Here is a 20,579-nt window from a genome sequence, read left to right as displayed (position 1 = left end):
GGGCTGTTTGTGAGGAACCATAATACTACATGGGGGCTGTTTGTGAGGAACCATCATACTACATGGGGGCTGTTTGTGTAGAGCCATCATACTACATGGGGGCTGTTTGTGAGGAATCATCATACTACGTGGGGGCTGATTGTGAGGAACCATCATACGACATGGGGGCTGTTTGTGAGGAACCATCATACTACATGGGGGCTGTTTGTGAGGAACCATCATACTACATGGGGGCTGTTTGTGAGGAACCATCATACTACATGGGGCTGTTTGTGTGGAACCATCATGCTACATGGGGGCTGTTTGTGAGGAACCATCATACTACATGGGGCTGTTTGTGTGGAACCATCATACTACATGGGGGCTGTTTGTGAGGAACCATCATACTACATGGGGGCTGTTTGTGAGGAACCATCATACTACATGGGGCTGTTTGTGTGGAACCATCATGCTACATGGGGGCTGTTTGTGAGGAACCATCATACTACATGGGGGCTGTTTGTGAGGAACCATCATACTACATGGGGCTGTTTTTGTGGAACCATCATGCTACATGGGGGCTGTTTGTGAGGAACCATCATACTACATGGGGGCTGTTTGTGAGGAATCATCATACTACATGGGGGCTGTTAATGAGGAATCATCATACTACATGGAGGCTGTATGAGTGGAGCCATCATACTACATGGGGACTGATTGTGTGGAGCCATCTTACTACATGGGGGCTGTTTGTGTGGAACCATCATGCTACATGGGGGCTGATTGTGTGGAGCCATTATACTACATGGGGCTGTTTGTGTGGAGCCATCTTACTACATGGGGGCTGTTTGTGTGGAACCATCATGCTACATGGGGGCTGATTGTGTGGAACCATCATGCTACATGGGGGCTGTTTGTGTGGAACCATCATGCTACATGGGGGCTGTTTGTGAGGAATCATCATACTACATGGGGGCTGATTGTGTGGAACCATCATACTACATGGGGGCTGTTTGTGTGGAACCATCATGCTACATGGGGGCTGTTTGTGAGGAACCATCATATTACATGGGGGCTGATTGTGTGGATCATCCTGCTATATGGGGGCTGTTTGTGGGGGGTCATCATACTATATGGGGGCTGTTTGTGTGGAACCATCATACTACATGGGGGCTGTTTGTGAGGAATCATCATACTACATGGGGGCTGTTTGTGAGGAATCATCATACTACATGGGGGCTGATTGTGTGGAACCATCATACTACATGGGGGCTGTTTGTGTGGAACCATCATGCTACATGGGGGCTGTTTGTGAGGAACCATCATATTACATGGGGGCTTTTTGTGAGGAATCATCATACTACATGGGGGCTGTTTGTGAGGAATCATCATACTACATGGGGGCTGTTTGTGTGGAGCCATCATACTACATGGGGGCTGTTTGTGTGGAACCATCATACTACATGGGGGCTGTTTGTGTGGAACCATCATGCTACATGGGGGCTGATTGTGTGGAACCATCATACTACATGGGGGCTGATTGTGTGGAACTATCATACTACATGGGGGCTGTTTGTGTGGAGCCATCATACTACATGGGGGCTGTTTGTGAGGAACCATCATACTACATGGGGGCTGTTTGTGAGGAAACATCATACTACATGGGGGCTGATTGTGAGGAACCATCATACTACATGGGGGCTGTTTGTGAGGAACCATCATACCACGTGGGGGATGATTGTGAGGAACCATCATACTACATGGGGGCTGTTTGTGAGGAACCATCATACTACGTGGGGGCTGATTGTGAGGAACCATCATACTACATGGGTCTGTTTGTGAGGAACCATCATACTACCTGGGGGCTCTTTGTGAGGAACCATCATACTACATGGGGGCTGTTTGTGAGGAACCATCATACTACATGGGGGCTGATTGTGAGGAACCATCATACTACATAGGGGCTGTTTGTGAGGAATCATCATACTGCATGGGGGCTGTTTGTGTGGAGCCATCATACTACATGGGGGCTGTTTGTGTGGAACCATCATACTACATGGGGGCTGTTTGTGAGGAACCATCATGCTATATGGGGGCTCGTTGTGGGGGATCATCCTGCTATATGGGGGCTGTTTGTGAGGAACCATCATACTACACGGGGGCTGTTTGTGTGGAGCCATCATACTACATGGGGGCTGTTTGTGTTGAACCATCATACTACATGGGGGCTGTTTGTGAGGAATCATCATACTACATAGGGGCTGTTTGTGAGGAATCATCATACTGCATGGGGGCTGATTGTGTGGAACCATCATACTACATGGGGGCTGTTTGTGAGGAACCATCATACTACATGGGGGCTGTTTGTGAGGAACCATCATGCTATATGGGGGCTCGTTGTGGGGGATCATCCTGCTATATGGGGGCTGTTTGTGGGGGACCATCATACTACATGGGGGCTGTTTGTGTGGAACCATCATACTACATGGGGGCTTATTGTGTGGAACCATCATACTACATGGGGGCTGTTTGTGTGGAACCATCATACTACATGGGGGCTGTTTGTGTGGAGCCATCATACTACATGGGGGCTGTTTGTGTGGAACCATCATGCTACATGGGGGCTGTTTGTGAGGAACCATCATACTACATGGGGGCTGATTGTGAGGAACCATCATACTACATGGGGGCTGTTTGTGAGGAACCATCATACTACATGGGGGGCTGATTGTGAGGAACCATCATGCTACATGGGGGCTGTTTGTGAGGAACCATCATACTACATGGGGGGCTGTTTGTGAGGAACCATAATACTACATGGGGGCTGTTTGTGAGGAACCATCATACTACATGGGGGCTGTTTGTGTAGAGCCATCATACTACATGGGGGCTGTTTGTGAGGAATCATCATACTACGTGGGGGCTGATTGTGAGGAACCATCATACTACATGGGGGCAGATTGTGAGGAACCATCATACTACATGGGGGCTGTTTGTGAGGAACCATCATACTACATGGGGGCTGTTTGTGAGGAACCATCATACTACATGGGGCTGTTTGTGTGGAACCATCATGCTACATGGGGGCTGTTTGTGAGGAACCATCATACTACATGGGGGCTGTTTGTGCGGAACCATCATACTACATGGGGCTGTTTGTGTGGAACCATCATGCTACATGGGGGCTGTTTGTGAGGAACCATCATACTACATGGGGGCTGTTTGTGAGGAACCATCATACTACATGGGGGCTGTTTGTGAGGAACCATCATACTACATGGGGGGCTGTTTGTGAGGAACCATAATACTACATGGGGGCTGTTTGTGAGGAACCATCATACTACATGGGGGCTGTTTGTGAGGAATCATCATACTACATGGGGGCTGTTTGTGTGGAGCCATCATACTACATGGGGGCTGTTTGTGTGGAACCATCATGCTACATGGGGGCTGTTTGTGAGAAACCATCATACTACATGGGGGCTGATTGTGAGGAACCATCATACTACATGGGGGCTGTTTGTGAGGAACCATCTTACTACATGGGGGGCTGTTTGTGAGGAACCATCATAGTACATGGGGGTTGTTTGTGTGGAACCATCATAATACATGGGGGCTGTTTGTGTGGAACCATCATGCTACATGGGGGCTGTTTGTGAGGAACCATCATACTACATGGGGGCTGATTGTGAGGAACCATCATACTACATGGGGGGCTGATTGTGAGGAACCATCATACTACATGGGGGCTGTTTGTGAGGAACCATCATACTACATGGGGGCTGTTTGTGTGGAGCCATCATACTACATGGGGGCTGTTTGTGTGCAGCCATCATACTACATGGGGGCTGTTTATGAGGAATCATCATACTACGTGGGGGCTGATTGTGAGGCACCATCATACTACATGGGGGCTGTTTGTGAGGAACCATCATACTACATGGGGGCTGTTTGTGTGGAGCCATCATACTACATAGGGGCTGTTTGTGAGGAACCATCATACTACATGGGGGCTGTTTGTGAGGAACCATCATACTACATGGGGGCTGTTTGTGAGGAACCATCATACTACATGGGGCTGTTTGTGTGGAACCATCATGCTACATGGGGGCTGTTTGTGTGGAACCATCATACTATAAGGGGGCTGTTTGTGAGGAACCATCATACTAAATGGGCGCTGTTTTTGTGGAGCCATCATACTACATGGAGGCTGTTTGTGAGGAACCATCATACTACATGGGGGCTGTTTGTGAGGAATCATCATACTACATGGGGACTGATTGTGTGGAATCATCATACTACATAGGGACTGATTGTGTAGAATCATCATACTACATGGGGGCTGTTTGTGAGGAATCATCATACTACATGGGGACTGATTGTGTGGAACCATCATAGTACATGGGGGCTGTTTGTGAGGAACCATCATACTACATGGGGGCTGTTTGTGAGGAACCATCATACTACACGGGGGCTGTTTGTGTGGAGCCATCATACTACATGGGGGCTGTTTGTGAGGAACCATCATACTACATGGGGGCTGTTTGTGAGGAATCATCATACTACATAGGGGCTGTTTGTGAGGAATCATCATACTACATGGGGGCTGATTGTGTGGAACCATCATACTACATGGGGGCTGTATGTGTGGAGCCATCATACTACATGGGGACTGATTGTGTGGAACCATCATACTACATGGGGGCTGTTTGTGAGGAACCATCATACTACATGGGGGCTGTTTTTGAGGAACCATCCTGCTATATGGGGGCTCGTTGTGGGGGATCATCCTGCTATCTGGGGGCTGATTGTGAGGAACCATCATACTACATGGGGGCTGTTTGTGAGGAACCATCTTACTACATGGGGGGCTGTTTGTGAGGAACCATCATACTACATGGGGGCTGTTTGTGTGGAACCATCATACTACATGGGGGGCTGTTTGTGTAGAACCATCATACTACATGGGGGCTGTTTGTGAGGAATCATCATACTACATGGGGGCTGTTTGTGAGGAATCCTCATACTACATGGGGGCTGATTGTGTGGAACCATCATACTAAATGGGGGCTGTTTGTGAGGAACCATCATACTACGTGGGGGCTGATTGTGAGGAACCATCATACTACGTGGGGGCTGTTTGTGAGGAACCATCATACTACGTGGGGGCTGTTTGTGAGGAACCATCATACTACAAGGGGGCTGATTGTGAGGAACCATCATACTACATGGGGGCTGTTTGTGAGGAACCATCATACTACCTGGGGGCTGTTTGTGAGGAACCATCATACTACATGGGGGCTGTTTGTGAGGAACCATCATACTACATGGGGGCTGATTGTGAGGAACCATCATACTACATGGGGGCTGTTTGTGAGGAACCATCATACAACATGGGGGCTGTTTGTGAGGAACCATCATACTACATGGGGGCTGATTGTGAGGAACCATCATACTACATGGGGGCTGTTTGTGAGGAACCATCATACTACGTGGGGGCTGATTGTGAGGAACCATCATACTACATGGGGGCTGTTTGTGAGGGACCATCATACTACGTGGGGGCTGATTGTGAGGAACCATCATACTACGTGGGGGCTGTTTGTGAGGAACCATCATACTACCTGGGGGCTGTTTGTGAGGAACCATCATACTACCTGGGGGCTGTTTGTGAGGAACCATCATACTACCTGGGGGCTGTTTGTGAGGAACCATCATACTACATGGGGGATGTTTGTGAGGAACCATCATACTACATGGGGGCTGTTTGTGAGGAACCATCATACTACGTGGGGGCTGTTTGTGAGGAACCATCATACTACGTGGGGGCTGATTGTGAGGAACCATCATACTACGTGGGGGCTGTTTGTGAGGAACCATCATACTACATGGGGGCTGTTTGTGTGGAGCCATCATACTACATGGGGGCTGTTTGTGTGGAGCCATCATACTACATGGGGGCTGTTTGTGAGGAACCATCATACTACATGGGGGCTGTTTGTGAGGAACCATCATACTACATGGGGGCTGTTTGTGTAGAACCATCATACTACATGGGGGCTGTTTGTGAGGAATCATCATACTACATAGGGGCTGTTTGTGAGGAATCATCATACTGCATGGGGGCTGATTGTGTGGAACCATCATACTACATGGGGGCTGTATGTGTGGAGCCATCATACTACATGGGGACTGATTGTGTGGAACCATCATACTACATGGGGGCTGTTTGTGAGGAACCATCATACTACATGGGGGCTGTTTGTGAGGAACCATCATGCTATATGGGGGCTCGTTGTGGGGGATCATCCTGCTATATGGGGGCTTTTTGTGTGGAACTATCATACTACATGGGGGCTGTTTGTGTGGAACCATCATACTACATGGGGGCTGATTGTGTGGAACCATCATACTACATGGGGGCTGATTGTGTGGAACCATCATACTACATGGGGGCTGTTTGTGTGGAGACATCATACTACATGGGGGCTGTTTGTGTGGAACCATCATGATACATGGGGGCTGTTTGTGAGGAACCATCATGCTACATGGGGGCTGTTTGTGAGGAACCATCATACTACATGGGGGCTGTTTGTGAGGAATCATCATACTACATGGGGGCTGATTGTGTGGAACCATCATACTACATGGGGGCTGTTTGTGTGGAACCATCATGCTACATGGGGGCTGTTTGTGAGGAACCATCATATTACATGGGGGCTGATTGTGTGGATCATCCTGCTATATGGGGGCTGTTTGTGGGGGGTCATCATACTATATGGGGGCTGTTTGTGTGGAACCATCATACTACATGGGGGCTGTTTGTGAGGAATCATCATACTACATGGGGGCTGTTTGTGAGGAATCATCATACTACATGGGGGCTGATTGTGTGGAACCATCATACTACATGGGGGCTGTTTGTGTGGAACCATCATGCTACATGGGGGCTGTTTGTGAGGAACCATCATATTACATGGGGGCTTTTTGTGAGGAATCATCATACTACATGGGGGCTGTTTGTGAGGAATTATCATACTACATGGGGGCTGTTTGTGTGGAGCCATCATACTACATGGGGGCTGTTTGTGTGGAACCATCATGCTACATGGGGGCTGTTTGTGAGGAACCATCATACTACATGGGGGCTGATTGTGAGGAACCATCATACTACATGGGGGCTGTTTGTGAGGAACCATCATACTACATGGGGGGCTGTTTGTGAGGAACCATCATACTACATGGGGGCTGTTTGTGTGGAACCATCATGCTACATTGGGGCTGTTTGTGAGGAACCATCATACTACATGGTGACTGATTGTGAGGAACCATCATACTACATGGGGGCTGTTTGTGAGGAACCATCATACTACATGGGGGCTGTTTGTGAGGAATCATCATACTACATGGGGGCTGTTTGTGTGGAGCCATCATACTACATGGGGGCTGTTTGTGTGGAACCATCATGCTACATGGGGGCTGTTTGTGAGGAACCATCATACTACATGGGGGCTGATTGTGAGGAACCATCATACTACATGGGGGCTGTTTGTGAGGAACCATCTTACTACATGGGGGGCTGTTTGTGAGGAACCATCATACTACATGGGGGCTTTTTGTGTGGAACCATCATGCTACATGGGGGCTGTTTGTGAGGAACCATCATACTACATGGGGGCTGATTGTGAGGAACCATCATACTACATGGGGGGCTGATTGTGAGGAACCATCATACTACATGGGGGCTGTTTGTGAGGAACCATCATACTACATGGGGGCTGTTTGTGTGGAGCCATCATACTACATGGGGGCTGTTTGTGTGGAGCCATCATACTACATGGGGGCTGTTTATGAGGAATCATCATACTACGTGGGGGCTCATTGTGAGGCACCATCATACTACATGGGGGCTGTTTGTGAGGAACCATCATACTACATGGGGGCTGTTTGTGTGGAGCCATCATACTACATGGGTCTGTTTGTGAGGAACCATCATACTACATAGGGGCTGTTTGTGAGGAACCATCATACTACATGGGGGCTGTTTGTGAGGAACCATCATACTACATGGGGGCTGTTTGTGAGGAACCATCATACTACATGGGGCTGTTTGTGTGGAACCATCATACTATAAGGGGGCTGTTTGTGAGGAACCATCATACTAAATGGGCGCTGTTTTTGTGGAGCCATCATACTACATGGAGGCTGTTTGTGAGGAACCATCATACTACATGGGGGCTGTTTGTGAGGAATCATCATACTACATGGGGACTGATTGTGTGGAATCATCATACTACATAGGGACTGATTGTGTAGAATCATCATACTACATGGGGGCTGTTTGTGAGGAATCATCATACTACATGGGGACTGATTGTGTGGAACCATCATAGTACATGGGGGCTGTTTGTGAGGAACCATCATACTACATGGGGGCTGTTTGTGAGGAACCATCATACTACACGGGGGCTGTTTGTGTGGAGCCATCATACTACATGGGGGCTGTTTGTGAGGAACCATCATACTACATGGGGGCTGATTGTGTGGAACCATCATACTACATGGGGGCTGTATGTGTGGAGCCATCATACTACATGGGGACTGATTGTGTGGAACCATCATACTACATGGGGGCTGTTTGTGAGGAACCATCATACTACATGGGGGCTGTTTTTGAGGAACCATCCTGCTATATGGGGGCTCGTTGTGGGGGATCATCCTGCTATATGGGGGCTGATTGTGAGGAACCATCATACTACATGGGGGCTGTTTGTGAGGAACCATCTTACTACATGGGGGGCTGTTTGTGAGGAACCATCATACTACATGGGGGCTGTTTGTGTGGAACCATCATACTACATGGGGGGCTGTTTGTGTAGAACCATCATACTACATGGGGGCTGTTTGTGAGGAATCATCATACTACATGGGGGCTGTTTGTGAGGAATCATCATACTACATGGGGCTGATTGTGTGGAACCATCATACTAAATGGGGGCTGTTTGTGAGGAACCATCATACTACATGGGGGGCTGATTGTGAGGAACCATCATACTACATGGGGGCTGTTTGTGAGGAACCATCATACTACATGGGGGCTGTTTGTGTGGAGCCATCATACTACATGGGGTTGTTTGTGTGCAGCCATCATACTACATGGGGGCTGTTTATGAGGAATCATCATACTACGTGGGGGCTGATTGTGAGGCACCATCATACTACATGGGGGCTGTTTGCGAGGAACCATCATACTACATGGGGGCTGTTTGTGTGGAGCCATCATACTACATAGGGGCTGTTTGTGAGGAACCATCATACTACATGGGGGCTGTTTGTGAGGAACCATCATACTACATGGGGGCTGTTTGTGATGAACCATCATACTACATGGGGCTGTTTGTGTGGAACCATCATGCTACATGGGGGCTGTTTGTGTGGAACCATCATACTATAAGGGGGCTGTTTGTGAGGAACCATCATACTAAATGGGCGCTGTTTTTGTGGAGCCATCATACTACATGGGGGCTGTTTGTGAGGAATCATCATACTACATGGGGGCTGTTTGTGAGGAATCATCATACTACATGGGGGCTGTTTGTGAGGAATCATCATACTACATGGGGACTGATTGTGTGGAATCATCATGCTACATGGGGGCTGTTTGTGAGGAATCATCATACTACATGGGGACTGATTGTGTAGAATCATCATACTACATGGGGGCTGTTTGTGAGGAATCATCATACTACATGGGGTCTGATTGTGTGGAACCATCATAGTACATGGGGGCTGTTTGTGAGGAACCATCATACTACATGGGGGCTGTTTGTGAGGAACCATCATACTACACGGGGGCTGTTTGTGTGGAGCCATCATACTACATGGGGGCTGTTTGTGAGGAACCATCATACTACATGGGGGCTGTTTGTGAGGAATCATCATACTACATAGGGGCTGTTTGTGAGGAATCATCATACTACATGGGGGCTGATTGTGTGGAACCATCATACTACATGGGGGCTGTATGTGTGGAGCCATCATACTACATGGGGACTGATTGTGTGGAACCATCATACTACATGGGGGCTGTTTGTGAGGAACCATCATACTACATGGGGGCTGTTTTTGAGGAACCATCCTGCTATATGGGGGCTCGTTGTGGGGGATCATCCTGCTATATGGGGGCTGATTGTGAGGAACCATCATACTACATGGGGGCTGTTTGTGAGGAACCATCTTACTACATGGGGGGCTGTTTGTGAGGAACCATCATACTACATGGGGGCTGTTTGTGTGGAACCATCATACTACATGGGGGGCTGTTTGTGTAGAACCATCATACTACATGGGGGCTGTTTGTGAGGAATCATCATACTACATGGGGGCTGTTTGTGAGGAATCATCATACTACATGGGGGCTGATTGTGTGGAACCATCATACTAAATGGGGGCTGTTTGTGAGGAACCATCATACTACGTGGGGGCTGATTGTGAGGAACCATCATACTACGTGGGGGCTGTTTGTGAGGAACCATCATACTACGTGGGGGCTGTTTGTGAGGAACCATCATACTACAAGGGGGCTGATTGTGAGGAACCATCATACTACATGGGGGCTGTTTGTGAGGAACCATCATACTACCTGGGGGCTGTTTGTGAGGAACCATCATACTACATGAGGGCTGTTTGTGAGGAACCATCATACTACATGGGGGCTGATTGTGAGGAACCATCATACTACATGGGGGCTGTTTGTGAGGAACCATCATACAACATGGGGGCTGTTTGTGAGGAACCATCATACTACATGGGGGCTGATTGTGAGGAACCATCATACTACATGGGGGCTGTTTGTGAGGAACCATCATACTACGTGGGGGCTGATTGTGAGGAACCATCATACTACATGGGGGCTGTTTGTGAGGGACCATCATACTACGTGGGGGCTGATTGTGAGGAACCATCATACTACGTGGGGGCTGTTTGTGAGGAACCATCATACTACCTGGGGGCTGTTTGTGAGGAACCATCATACTACCTGGGGGCTGTTTGTGAGGAACCATCATACTACCTGGGGGCTGTTTGTGAGGAACCATCATACTACATGGGGGCTGTTTGTGAGGAACCATCATACTACATGGGGGCTGTTTGTGAGGAACCATCATACTACATGGGGGCTGTTTGTGAGGAACCATCATACTACGTGGGGGCTGATTGTGAGGAACCATCATACTACGTGGGGGCTGTTTGTGAGGAACCATCATACTACATGGGGGCTGTTTGTGTGGAGCCATCATACTACATGGGGGCTGTTTGTGTGGAGCCATCATACTACATGGGGGCTGTTTGTGAGGAACCATCATACTACATGGGGGCTGTTTGTGAGGAACCATCATACTACATGGGGGCTGTTTGTGTAGAACCATCATACTACATGGGGGCTGTTTGTGAGGAATCATCATACTACATAGGGGCTGTTTGTGAGGAATCATCATACTGCATGGGGGCTGATTGTGTGGAACCATCATACTACATGGGGGCTGTATGTGTGGAGCCATCATACTACATGGGGACTGATTGTGTGGAACCATCATACTACATGGGGGCTGTTTGTGAGGAACCATCATACTACATGGGGGCTGTTTGTGAGGAACCATCATGCTATATGGGGGCTCGTTGTGGGGGATCATCCTGCTATATGGGGGCTGTTTGTGTGGAACTATCATACTACATGGGGGCTGTTTGTGTGGAACCATCATACTACATGGGGGCTGATTGTGTGGAACCATCATACTACATGGGGGCTGATTGTGTGGAACCATCATACTACATGGGGGCTGTTTGTGTGGAGACATCATACTACATGGGGGCTGTTTGTGTGGAACCATCATGCTACATGGGGGCTGTTTGTGAGGAACCATCATGCTACATGGGGGCTGTTTGTGAGGAACCATCATACTACATGGGGGCTGTTTGTGAGGAATCATCATACTACATGGGGGCTGATTGTGTGGAACCATCATACTACATGGGGGCTGTTTGTGTGGAACCATCATGCTACATGGGGGCTGTTTGTGAGGAACCATCATATTACATGGGGGCTGATTGTGTGGATCATCCTGCTATATGGGGGCTGTTTGTGAGGGGTCATCATACTATATGGGGGCTGTTTGTGTGGAACCATCATACTACATGGGGGCTGTTTGTGAGGAATCATCATACTACATGGGGGCTGTTTGTGAGGAGTCATCATACTACATGGGGGCTGTTTGTGAGGAACCATCATACAACATGGGGGCTGTTTGTGAGGAACCATCATACTACATGGGGGCTGATTGTGAGGAACCATCATACTACATGGGGGCTGTTTGTGAGGAACCATCATACTACGTGGGGGCTGATTGTGAGGAACCATCATACTACATGGGGGCTGTTTGTGAGGGACCATCATACTACGTGGGGGCTGATTGTGAGGAACCATCATACTACGTGGGGGCTGTTTGTGAGGAACCATCATACTACCTGGGGGCTGTTTGTGAGGAACCATCATACTACCTGGGGGCTGTTTGTGAGGAACCATCATACTACCTGGGGGCTGTTTGTGAGGAACCATCATACTACATGGGGGCTGTTTGTGTGGAACCATCATACTACATGGGGGCTGTTTGTGAGGAACCATCATACTACATGGGGGCTGTTTGTGAGGAACCATCATACTACGTGGGGGCTGATTGTGAGGAACCATCATACTACGTGGGGGCTGTTTGTGAGGAACCATCATACTACATGGGGGCTGTTTGTGTGGAGCCATCATACTACATGGGGGCTGTTTGTGTGGAGCCATCATACTACATGGGGGCTGTTTGTGAGGAACCATCATACTACATGGGGGCTGTTTGTGAGGAACCATCATACTACATGGGGGCTGTTTGTGTAGAACCATCATACTACATGGGGGCTGTTTGTGAGGAATCATCATACTACATGGGGGCTGTTTGTGAGGAGTCATCATACTACATGGGGGCTGATTGTGTGGAACCATCATACTACATGGGGGCTGTTTGTGTGGAACCATCATGCTACATGGGGGCTGTTTGTGAGGAACCATCATATTACATGGGGGCTTTTTGTGAGGAATCATCATACTACATGGGGGCTGTTTGTGAGGAATCATCATACTACATGGGGGCTGTTTGTGTGGAGCCATCATACTACATGGGGGCTGTTTGTGTGGAACCATCATGCTACATGGGGGCTGTTTGTGAGGAACCATCATACTACATGGGGGCTGATTGTGAGGAACCATCATACTACATGGGGGCTGTTTGTGAGGAACCATCATACTACATGGGGGGCTGTTTGTGAGGAACCATCATACTACATGGGGGCTGTTTGTGTGGAACCATCATGCTACATTGGGGCTGTTTGTGAGGAACCATCATACTACATGGGGACTGATTGTGAGGAACCATCATACTACATGGGGGCTGTTTGTGAGGAACCATCATACTACATGGGGGCTGTTTGTGAGGAATCATCATACTACATGGGGGCTGTTTGTGTGGAGCCATCATACTACATGGGGGCTGTTTGTGTGGAACCATCATGCTACATGGGGGCTGTTTGTGAGGAACCATCATACTACATGGGGGCTGATTGTGAGGAACCATCATACTACATGGGGGCTGTTTGTGAGGAACCATCTTACTACATGGGGGGCTGTTTGTGAGGAACCATCACACTACATGGGGGCTGTTTGTGTGGAACCATCATACTACATGGGGGCTGTTTGTGTGGAACCATCATGCTACATGGGGGCTGTTTGTGAGGAACCATCATACTACATGGGGGCTGATTGTGAGGAACCATCATACTACATGGGGGGCTGATTGTGAGGAACCATCATACTACATGGGGGCTGTTTGTGAGGAACCATCATACTACATGGGGGCTGTTTGTGTGGAGCCATCATACTACATGGGGGCTGTTTGTGTGGAGCCATCATACTACATGGGGGCTGTTTATGAGGAATCATCATACTACGTGGGGGCTCATTGTGAGGCACCATCATACTACATGGGGGCTGTTTGTGAGGAACCATCATACTACATGGGGGCTGTTTGTGTGGAGCCATCATACTACATGGGTCTGTTTGTGAGGAACCATCATACTACATAGGGGCTGTTTGTGAGGAACCATCATACTACATGGGGGCTGTTTGTGAGGAACCATCATACTACATGGGGGCTGTTTGTGAGGAACCATCATACTACATGGGGCTGTTTGTGTGGAACCATCATGCTACATGGGGGCTGTTTGTGTGGAACCATCATACTATAAGGGGGCTGTTTGTGAGGAACCATCATACTAAATGGGCGCTGTTTTTGTGGAGCCATCATACTACATGGAGGCTGTTTGTGAGGAACCATCATACTACATGGGGGCTGTTTGTGAGGAATCATCATACTACATGGGGACTGATTGTGTGGAATCATCATACTACATAGGGACTGATTGTGTAGAATCATCATACTACATGGGGGCTGTTTGTGAGGAATCATCATACTACATGGGGACTGATTGTGTGGAACCATCATAGTACATGGGGGCTGTTTGTGAGGAACCATCATACTACATGGGGGCTGTTTGTGAGGAACCATCATACTACACGGGGGCTGTTTGTGTGGAGCCATCATACTACATGGGGGCTGTTTGTGAGGAACCATCATACTACATGGGGGCTGTTTGTGAGGAATCATCATACTACATAGGGGCTGTTTGTGAGGAATCATCATACTACATGGGGGCTGATTGTGTGGAACCATCATACTACATGGGGGCTGTATGTGTGGAGCCATCATACTACATGGGGACTGATTGTGTGGAACCATCATACTACATGGGGGCTGTTTGTGAGGAACCATCATACTACATGGGGGCTGTTTTTGAGGAACCATCCTGCTATATGGGGGCTCGTTGTGGGGGATCATCCTGCTATATGGGGGCTGATTGTGAGGAACCATCATACTACATGGGGGCTGTTTGTGAGGAACCATCTTACTACATGGGGGGCTGTTTGTGAGGAACCATCATACTACATGGGGGCTGTTTGTGTGGAACCATCATACTACATGGGGGGCTGTTTGTGTAGAACCATCATACTACATGGGGGCTGTTTGTGAGGAATCATCATACTACATGGGGGCTGTTTGTGAGGAATCATCATACTACATGGGGGCTGATTGTGTGGAACCATCATACTAAATGGGGGCTGTTTGTGAGGAACCATCATACTACGTGGGGGCTGATTGTGAGGAACCATCATACTACGTGGGGGCTGTTTGTGAGGAACCATCATACTACGTGGGGGCTGTTTGTGAGGAACCATCATACTACAAGGGGGCTGATTGTGAGGAACCATCTTACTACATGGGGGCTGTTTGTGAGGAACCATCATACTACCTGGGGGCTGTTTGTGAGGAACCATCATACTACATGGGGGCTGTTTGTGAGGAACCATCATACTACATGGGGGCTGATTGTGAGGAACCATCATACTACATGGGGGCTGTTTGTGAGGAACCATCATACAACATGGGGGCTGTTTGTGAGGAACCATCATACTACATGGGGGCTGATTGTGAGGAACCATCATACTACATGGGGGCTGTTTGTGAGGAACCATCATACTACGTGGGGGCTGATTGTGAGGAACCATCATACTACATGGGGGCTGTTTGTGAGGAACCATCATACTACGTGGGGGCTGATTGTCAGGAACCATCATACTACGTGGGGGCTGTTTGTGAGGAACCATCATACTACCTGGGGGCTGTTTGTGAGGAACCATCATACTACCTGGGGGCTGTTTGTGAGGAACCATCATACTACCTGGGGGCTGTTTGTGAGGAACCATCATACTACCTGGGGGCTGTTTGTGAGGAACCATCATACTACCTGGGGGCTGTTTGTGAGGAACCATCATACTACATGGGGGCTGTTTGTGAGGAACCATCATACTACATGGGGGCTGTTTGTGAGGAACCATCATACTACATGGGGGCTGTTTGTGAGGAACCATCATACTACGTGGGGGCTGATTGTGAGGAACCATCATACTACGTGGGGGCTGTTTGTGAGGAACCATCATACTACATGGGGGCTGTTTGTGTGGAGCCATCATACTACATGGGGGCTGTTTGTGAGGAACCATCATACTACATGGGGGCTGTTTGTGAGTAATCATCATACTGCATGGGGGCTGATTGTGTGGAACCATCATACTACATGGGGGCTGTTTGTGAGGAACCATCATGCTATATGGGGGCTTGTTGTGGGGGATCATCCTGCTATATAGGGGCTGTTTGTGTGGAACTATCATACTACATGGGGGCTGTTTGTGTGGAACCATCATACTACATGGGGGCTGATTGTGTGGAACCATCATACTACATGGGGGCTGATTGTGTGGAACCATCATACTACATGGGGGCTGTTTGTGTGGAGCCATCATACTACATGGGGGCTGTTTGTGTGGAACCATCATGCTACATGGGGGCTGTTTGTGAGGAACCATCATGCTACATGGGGGCTGTTTGTGAGGAACCATCATACTACATGGGGGCTGTTTGTGAGGAATCATCATACTACATGGGGGCTGATTGTGTGGAACCATCATACTACATGGGGGCTGTTAATGAGGAATCATCATACTACATGGGGGCTGATTGTGTGGAATCATCATACTACATGGGGGCTGTATGAGTGGAGCCATCATACTACATGGGGGCTGTTTGTGAGGAACCATCATACTACATGGGGGCTGTTTGTGAGGAACCATCATACTACATGGGGGGCTGTTTGTGTGGAGCCATCATACTACATGGGGCTGTTTGTGTGGAGCCATCATACTACATGGGGGCTGTTTGTGTGGAACCATCATGCTACATGGGGGCTGATTGTGTGGAACCATCATGCTACATGGGGGCTCTTTGTGTGGAACCATCATGCTACATGGGGGCTGTTTGTGAGGAACCATCATACTACATGGGGGCTGTTTGTGAGGAATCATCATACTACATGGGGACTGTTAGTGAGGAATCATCATACTACATGGGGGCTGTTTGTGTGGAGCCATCATACTACATGGGGGCTGTTTGTGAGGAACCATCATACTATATGGGGGCTGTTAGTGAGGAACCATCATGCTATATGGGGGCTCGTTGTGGGGGATCATCCTGCTATTTTGGGGGCTGTTTGTGGGGGACTATCATACTATATGGGGGCTGTTTGTGGGGGACCATCATACTACATGGGGGCTGTTTGTGAGGAATCATCATACTACATGGGGGCTGTTTGTGAGGAATCATCATACTACATGGGGGCTGATTGTGTGGAACCATCATACTACATGGGGGCTGTTTGTGAGGAACCATCATGCTACATGGGGGCTGTTTGTGAGGAACCATCATACTACATGGGGGCTGTTTGTGAGGAATCATCATACTACATGGGGGCTGTTTGTGAGGAATCATCATACTACATGGGGGCTGTTTGTGTGGAACCATCATAGTACATGGGGGCTGTTTGTGTGGAACCATCATGCTACATGGGGGCTGTTTGTGAGGAACCATCATACTACATGGGGGCTGATTGTGAGGAACCATCATACTACATGGGGGCTGTTTGTGAGGAACCATCATACTACATGGGGGCTGTTTGTGAGGAATCATCATACTACATGGGGGCTGTTTGTGTGGAGCCATCATACTACATGGGGGCTGTTTGTGTGGAACCATCATGCTATATGGGGGCTGTTTGTGAGGAACCATCATACTACATGGGGGCTGTTTGTGTGGAACCATCATGCTATATGGGGGCTGTTTGTGAGGAACCATCATACTACATGGGGGCTGATTGTGAGGAACCATCATACTACATGGGGGCTGTTTGTGAGGAACCATCTTACTACATGGGGGGCTGTTTGTGAGGAACCATCATACTACATGGGGGCTGTTTGTGTGGAACCATCATACTACATGGGGGCTGTTTGTGTGGAACCATCATGCTACATGGGGGCTGTTTGTGAGGAACCATCATACTACATGGGGGCTGATTGTGAGGAACCATCATACTACATGGGGGCTGTTTGTGAGGAACCATCATACTACATGGGGGGCTGTTTGTGAGGAACCATCATACTACATGGGGGTTGATTGTGAGGAACCATCATACTACATGGGAGCTGTTTGTGTGGAGCCATCATACTACATGGAGGCTGTTTGTGAGGAACCATCATACTACATGGGGGCTGATTGTGAGGAACCATCATACTACATGGGGGCTGTTTGTGTGGAACCATCATGCTACATGGGGGCTGTTTGTGAGGAACCATCATACTACATGGGGGCTGATTGTGAGGAACCATCATACTACATGGGGGGCTGTTTGTGAGGAACCATCATACTACATGGGGGCTGATTGTGAGGAACCGTCATACTACATGGGGGCTGTTTGTGAGGAATCATCATGCTACATGGGGGCTGATTGTGAGGAACCATCATACTACATGGGGGCTGATTGTGAGGAACCATCATACTACATGGGGGCTGTTTGTGTGGAGCCATCATACTTCATGGGGGCTGTTTGTTTGGAGCCATCATACTACATGGGGGCTGTTTATGAGGAATCATCATACTACGTGGGGGCTGATTGTGAGGAACCATCATACTACATGGGGGCTGTTTGTGAGGAACCATCATACTACATGGGGGCTGTTTGTGAGGAACCATCATACTACATGGGGCTGTTTGTGAGGAACCATCATACTACATGGGGGCTGTTTGTGAGGAACCATCATACTACATGGGGCTGTTTGTGTGGAACCATAATGCTACATGGGGGCTGTTTGTGAGGAGCCATCATACTATAAGGGGGCTGTTTGTGAGGAACCATCATACTACATGGGCGCTGTTTTTGTGGAGCCATCATACTACATGGAGGCTGTTTGTGAGGAACCATCATACTACATGGGGACTGATTGTGTGGAATCATCATACTACATGGGCGCTGTTTTTGTGGAGCCATCATACTACATGGGGGCTGTTTGTGTGGAGCCATCATATTACATGGGGGCTGTTTGTGAGGAATCATCATACTACATGGGGACTGATTGTGTGGAATCATCATACTACATGGGGACTGATTGTGTGGAACCATCATAGTACATGGGGGCTGTTTGTGAGGAACCATCATACTACACGGGGGCTGTTTGTGAGGAACCATCATACTACACGGGGGCTGTTTGTGTGGAGCCATCATACTACATGGGGGCTGTTTGTGTAGAACCATCATACTACATGGGGGCTGTTTGTGAGGAATCATCATACTACATAGGGGCTGTTTGTGAGGAATCATCATACTACATGGGGGCTGATTGTGTGGAACCATCATACTACATGGGGGCTGTATGTGTGGAGCCATCATACTACATGGGGACTGATTGTGTGGAACCATCATACTACATGGGGGCTGTTTGTGAGGAACCATCATACTACATGGGTGCTGTTTGTGAGGAACCATCATGCTATATGGGGGCTCGTTGTGGGGGATCATCCTGCTATATGGGGGCTGATTGTGAGGAACCATCATACTACATGGGGGCTGTTTGTGTGGAACCATCATGCTACATGGGGGCTGTTTGTGAGGAACCATCATACTACATGGGGGCTGTTTGTGAGGAACCATCATGCTACATGGGGGCTGTTTGTGAGGAACCATCATACTACATGGGCGCTGTTTTTGTGGAGCCATCATACTACATGGAGGCTGTTTGTGAGGAACCATCATACTACATGGGGGCTGTTTGTGAGGAATCATCATACTACATGGGGACTGATTGTGTGGAATCATCATACTACATGGGGACTGATTGTGTGGAATCATCATACTACATGGGGGCTGTTTGTGAGGAATCATCATACTACATGGGGACTGATTGTGTAGAACCATCAAAGTACATGGGGGCTGTTTGTGAGGAACCATCATACTACATGGGGGCTGTTTGTGAGGAACCATCATGCTACACGGGGGCTGTTTGTGTGGAGCCATCATACTACATGGGGGCTGTTTGTGTAGAACCATCATACTACATGGGGGCTGTTTGTGAGGAATCATCATACTACATAGGGGCTGTTTGTGAGGAACCATCATGCTATATGGGGGCTCGTTGTGGGGGATCATCCTGCTATATGGGGGCTGTTTGTGGGGGACCATCATACTATATGGGGGCTGTTTGTGTGGAACCATCATACTACATGGGGGCTGATTGTGTAGAACCATCATACTACATGGGGCTGATTGTGTGGAACCATCACACTACATGGGGGCTGATTGTGCGGAGCCATCATACTACATGGGGGCTGTTTGTGTGGAACCATCATGCTACATGGGGGCTGTTTGTGAGGAACCATCATACTACATGGGGGCTGATTGTGAGGAACCATCATACTACATGGGGGCTGTTTGTGAGGAACCATCATACTACATGGGGGGCTGTTTGTGAGGAACCATCATACTACATGGGGGCTGATTGTGAGGAA

The sequence above is a fragment of the Phyllobates terribilis genome, unplaced genomic scaffold, assembly GCF_046119375.1.
Source record: "Phyllobates terribilis strain yellow unplaced genomic scaffold, ASM4611937v1 Scaffold_7__3_contigs__length_470593459, whole genome shotgun sequence".
Lineage (NCBI taxonomy): Eukaryota > Metazoa > Chordata > Amphibia > Anura > Dendrobatidae > Phyllobates > Phyllobates terribilis.
The sequence above is the reverse complement of the archived record's forward strand: the minus strand, read 5'-3'. Positions refer to the sequence as shown.